Raw genomic sequence first — 5,739 nt, forward strand, 5'->3', positions numbered from 1 at the left:
GCTCCCCAACCCCCTGATTGGCCCTGCTCTGTGTGTGACAGGGGGGAGCTCCCCAACCCCCTGATCGCCCTGCGGCTCGGTGTGTGACAGGGTGTGGCGCCCCAACACCCCCCCACGGGCCCTGCTCTGTGTGTGACAGGGTGCGGCGCCCCAACCCCTCGCCCCAATGGGCCCTGCTCTGTGAGTGACAGGGGGCAGCACCCCAACCCCCTGATCCGCCCTGCTCTGTGGGTGACAGGGGGTGGCGCTGCAACCTCCCCATCGACCCTGCCTTGAGTGTGACAGGGGGTGGTGCCCCAACCCCCCAATCAGCCCTACCCTGAGCGTGACTGAGGGTGGCATCACAACCTCCTGATCCGCCCTGCTCTGTGCATGACAGGGGGCGGCGCCCCAACTCCCCAATCGGCCCTGCTCTGAGCCCGACCAGGGGCTGCACTTAGGGATTGGGCCTGCCCTCTGCCACCCGGGAGCGGGCCTAAGCCAGCAGGGCGTTATCTCCCGAGGGGTCCCAGACTGCGAGAGGGCACAGGCCGGGCTAAGGGGACCCCCCCCCAAGTGCACAAATTTTTGTGCACCGGGCCTCTAGTATATATATATGTATGTATATGTATATCTTCTCAAAGTAATCACTTCTATGGCCATGGCTTCCATTACTTTTTACTTTTTAAAATATATTTGTATTGATTTCAGAGAGGAAGGGAGAGGGAGAGAGATATAAACATCAGTGATGAGAGAGAATAATTAATTGACTACCTCCTGCACACCCCACACTGGGGACCAAGCCTGAAACCCAGGCATGTGCCCTGACCAGGAATCAAACCGTGACCTCCTGGTTCATCAGTCAATGCTCAACCACCAAGCCACACCAGTTGGGCTTCAATTACTTTTTATAAAATGTAATGACAATACAATTTTAAGTGTTTTTATTATTAACAGTTTTATTTTTACATAGGATGCCTCATTTAATAAACCATGGATTCCAAGTTGCCCCATGAAATCAATCACAAAAAATGTGATATTCTTAGCATGTGAACTTCAAGAAATTTTCCTAATCACTTTCTTTGGTTTGATCTAATGTGTGCTATTTTCAAAAATATAAGTTGTGATATCACAAAATGAACATAGCCAACTTTCAACCAGAGAGCTCCATTTTGATGTTTCACTTAACAGAGACAATATCCTCTGCAAACCTATTCCTCCTCCTGCATTCTCTATCTCTAGCTACCTACTCAATCCCCATGCCATAAACCTAATGGCAATTTTGGCCTCACCTCTTCACTTCTCTCTCCACATCTAGTCACCAAGTAATTCTATTCTACTTCCCAGATGGTCCCAAATCCTTTCGTTTATTTTTTTAAATATATTTTATTGATTTTTCACAGAGAGGAAGGGAGAGGAATAGAGAGTTAGAAACATCGATGAGAGAGAAACATCGATCAGCTGCCTCCTGCACACTCCCCACTGGGGATGTGCCTGCAACCAAGGTACATGCCCTTGACTGGAATCGAACCTGGTGCCCTTGAGCCCGCAGGCCGATGCTCCATCCACTGAGCCAAACCAGTCAGGGCCCAAATCCTTTCCTTTATTTCAGTCACTGCCACTGCCTACAGTTTGAACCCTCATTGCTCCTCTAGGTGAATATCAAGTATCTTAATTGGCCTTGTTGCTTCCTCAAATCTTTCTATTCTCCAGAGTGACCTCTGACAAACCATCTGATAGTGGCTCCTGGATCTCCCATCATTCAGTTGCTCTGTTCCCGGATAAAATTCAAACTCTTTACCCCAGAATCTACTTTGGGGTCAGATAGATCTAGGGTAGACTCCCAGGTTTAAGCAGTTTCCAATGGTGTAACCTCAGACAATGGGGCTCTTTAAATCTTTTTCTCATTTGCCTGAGCTTACTGAGGGCAGGTGTGTCTAACACATACATATACTAGTAGTGTCTGGCAAGACAAGTGATGCCACCCAAGAACCAGCTCTACATCCTCAATCAGCAGGAAGTAGATAAGGAAAACTGACCATTGTCCCTCAAACCCCAAAAGCATTTGGATAATATCACATGAGGAGGGAGTGTTAGGCAGGAGAAAGCTGCAAGGGTGGGGAGGGGAAAAGAAGTCAGCAGTCTTGGGACTTGCCAAGATAAAAATCACCAGATGTTCTCATAAATTCTGGGAAAAGCCACAACAATGTAAAAAGGGGACCTTGAAATTTAGTCTATCCAGCAAAGGAACCTTGAAACCTGTAAGGGGGAAAGAAACCAGATGGGGCACTCAGACTAGCTGAGATGCCCACTTGTGCTTTATGCCAAGTGTATTCTTTAAAAAATTTTTTAATATATTTTTATTGATTTGAGAGAGGAAGGGAGAGGGAGAGAAACATCAATGATGAGAGTGAATCATTGACCAGCTGCCTCCTGCGCAACCCACACTGGGGATGGCTCTGGCCAGTGTGGCTGAGTTGGTTAGGCATCATCCCATGCACTGAAAGGTTGCCAGTTTGATTCCAGGTCAAGGCACATGCCCGAGTTGCTGGCTCAATCCTCGGTAGCGGGTGTCCAGGAGGAAGCTGATCGATGTTTTGCTCTCACATCGATCAATGTTTCTCTCTTTCTCCCTAATCCCTTCTCCTTCTAAAAATCAATTTTAAAAAAACATTTTTTTAAAGAGGCCGTGGATGAAGCTGGCTAGCAAACACAAAGACAAAGGGTGTCCACCCTTTTCTCTTCCTTCTTTAATCATCTCATATTTTTTAGCTCACAGAAATTGACATTACTGATGACAAGGTAGAGAAAATGTGTGCTGTAGAATGTAAAATGAGGGTAAAATCATTTATGATATAGACACAGAGTGGCCCCTCTGCAGCCATTGAAGAGAGAGAGGGCCTTGTGTTGACAGACATGGAGCGAGCTCCAGAACATATTATTAAGGTCAAAGCCAAGTGCAGAGCAAGCTTACTATGTGCTGCCATTTATTTTACAAAGAAAGGTTGGGAGGATACACACTCCCTCACACACATGTGCTGTGCATGCATAGGTGCTCTGTGGAAAAAGGGGTTTATTTTCTCTCCTTATGAAGGAAAAAAATATACTCAAGGCACATGGGATGTTTTATCAAATAAGAAATCATAACTACATTAAAATGTTCTAGAGATTATATAAAAATCTCCAAGAGTCTGTAAATTCGGATACTTTCATTTATAACTGATTGTTATTCTGGAATATTGTGTCTTATAGAAAGAACAGGGTTAGGTGTCAATTACATTGTAATCCTATATAATAAAAGAGAAACATGTAAATTGACCATCCCTTCGCTACACTCATCAGCCAATCAGGAGTGGATATGCAAATTAACCCAACAAACATGGCGGGTTAATTTGCATACACAGGCGCCTGGTGGAGAGCAGTGTGAGTGAGCCAGCAGCTTGGGGGGCTGTGGCTCCCTCGGTCGCTCCCCCAAGCCGCCAGGCAGAGAGCAGAGCAGGAGAGCTGGAGGCTTGGGGGGTGTGGCAAAGTGGGAGACCGTGGGACAGAGACAGAGCAGGAAGGGAAAACCTAGAGCATGGGGAGCACCAGGAATGCTGGGAATTGTAGTTCTGGTGGCAACACCAGGACCAGAAGCTAAAGCCCAGAGTGCAGGGAGCACCAGTAATGCTGGGAATCATGGTTCTGGTGGCAGACAGATCTCCTAGACACTAGAGCAAAGTGAGCCTGGAGCAAGTTACTATTGCGGTGGGGGATGGAGGAAAAGCAAAGGTGAGAGACATAAGTAAAATATGAATGTCTAGGAAAAATTAAAGGGAAGATATCCTAAAACTTCCAGGAAATCTCCACCAATGAAACAAAGGGGAAAAAAATGCCTCTATTATTCTATGAGCAACAAACCAAACTGGGTTGGGGGTCTCAGACAATTCGCTCATATGATGGCAAAGACAGACAGAAACTCCCAGATTGGAGAGGGCTCCCCTGAGGGCTCCAAGATTGGAGAGGGTGCAGGTTGGGCTGAGGGACCCACCCCCAGTGCACGAATCTTCATGCACTGGGCCCCTAGTCCTATATAATAAAAGGCTAATATGCAAATCAACCAAACGATGGAATGACCGATCGCTATGACACGCACTGACCACCAGGGGGCAGACGCTCAATGCAGGAGCTGCCCCCTGATGGTCAGTGCGCTCCCACAGGGGGAGTACTGCTCAGCCACAAGCCAGGCTGATGGCTGGCAAGAACAGCGGTGGTGGCGGCAGCCTCTCCCACCTCTGTAGCAGCGCTGAGGATGTCTGATTGCAGTTTAGGCCTGCTCCATGGGAAGCGGGCCTAAGCTGTCAGTCAGACATCCCCCGAGGGCTCCCAGACTACAAGAGGGCACAGGCTGGGCTGAGCAACCCGCCCCTCCAGTGCATGTTCACTGGGCCTCTAGTTAGATCTATAACTATTACAGGATTCCAAGGCAGGAGGAATAGGAAAACTGAGACAGGAAAGTTAAAACAAGGCCAAACAGGGTGGTCAATTTGCAGCCAGCTTGCAACTAAAAGCCATTATCTTCCCTAGCCAAGGACCCAGCAAATGGTTAAAAGCCTCCCTAAGGAGAGAATTCGAAAAGGAGGGAGAGGGAAAAAAGGCCGTTTAATCCCTAAGCAGAGAAGCCCGCAGTCTCAGGCTCGACAAGATAAAGTTGCCAGGTGCCTCTCATGTGTTCTGGGAAGGCCTCAACAAAGTAAAGGGACCTTGAGAGTTATGCAAAGGAATTTTGAGACCTATAGACCAGAGGGTATATAATGCCCCAGACCCCCCCCCCAACCTGCTCTTCAGACTCGCCGGGAGCGTCTATGCTTCATGAACCAGATGCATAGGTTTGCTGGCTTTGCTTTTTCAATAAAAGTGCATGCTCTAACTCAGTGGTCAGCAAACTATGGCTTGGCAAACCGCAGCTCACGAGCCACATGTGGCTCTTTGGCCCCTTGAGTGTGGCTCTTCCACAAAATACCGACTTCCGCACATGGGCCAAGAAGTTTCAATCCCTCTGTACGTGCGTGCCCCCACATGGTGGAAGAGCCACACTCAAGGGGCCAAAGAGCTGCATGTGGCTCGCAAGCCGCGGTTTGCCGACCATGGCTCTAACTGCTTTAACACATTGGTTTTCACAGCGCAGTCAAGGTCTCTCCCATAAGTTCATTTACATGAGAAGACAAGGGTCAAGGTTGGGGCCAGCCCTCTCCCTCTGGCTCAGAGGGCTATCCTGTCCGGGAACACCTCTCTGGTGTTGTGAGAGGTGCCTATAACATAACCATGTCATTTTAAGGTGTGTTAGTTTTTTCATTTAGAGACATTCACTATTTTGTTTTAATACATTTATTAAAATGTTACATTGGAGAACCAAGATGGCGGCATAGGTTAACGCCGGAGTTTGCTGCCTCGAACAACCACTTCAAAAATACAACTAAAAGACGGAACGGACATCACCCAGAACCACAGGAAGGCTGGCTGAGGAGAGATTCTACAACTAGAAGGAACCGAGAATCAGAGGAGGCTGTTTCAATGAGGGAGTCTCAGACTCTCAGCTCCAGATCCGGGCGAGTCTCTAGGGACCCAGACTCAAACGGGAGAAGCGGGACTGTCTTCTGTTGGTCGGAACTCGAATGCAGTTTTCTCTCCCGGGACTCTGAGAGGCAGAGCCCCTGGGGACTGGACTGAGAGCAGCCATAACTGCTCACTCCGCCCGCCCTGTAGATCCCCGGGGACCCG

Source organism: Myotis brandtii, unplaced genomic scaffold, assembly GCF_000412655.1.
Source record: "Myotis brandtii unplaced genomic scaffold, ASM41265v1 scaffold684, whole genome shotgun sequence".
Taxonomy (NCBI): Eukaryota; Metazoa; Chordata; class Mammalia; order Chiroptera; family Vespertilionidae; genus Myotis; species Myotis brandtii.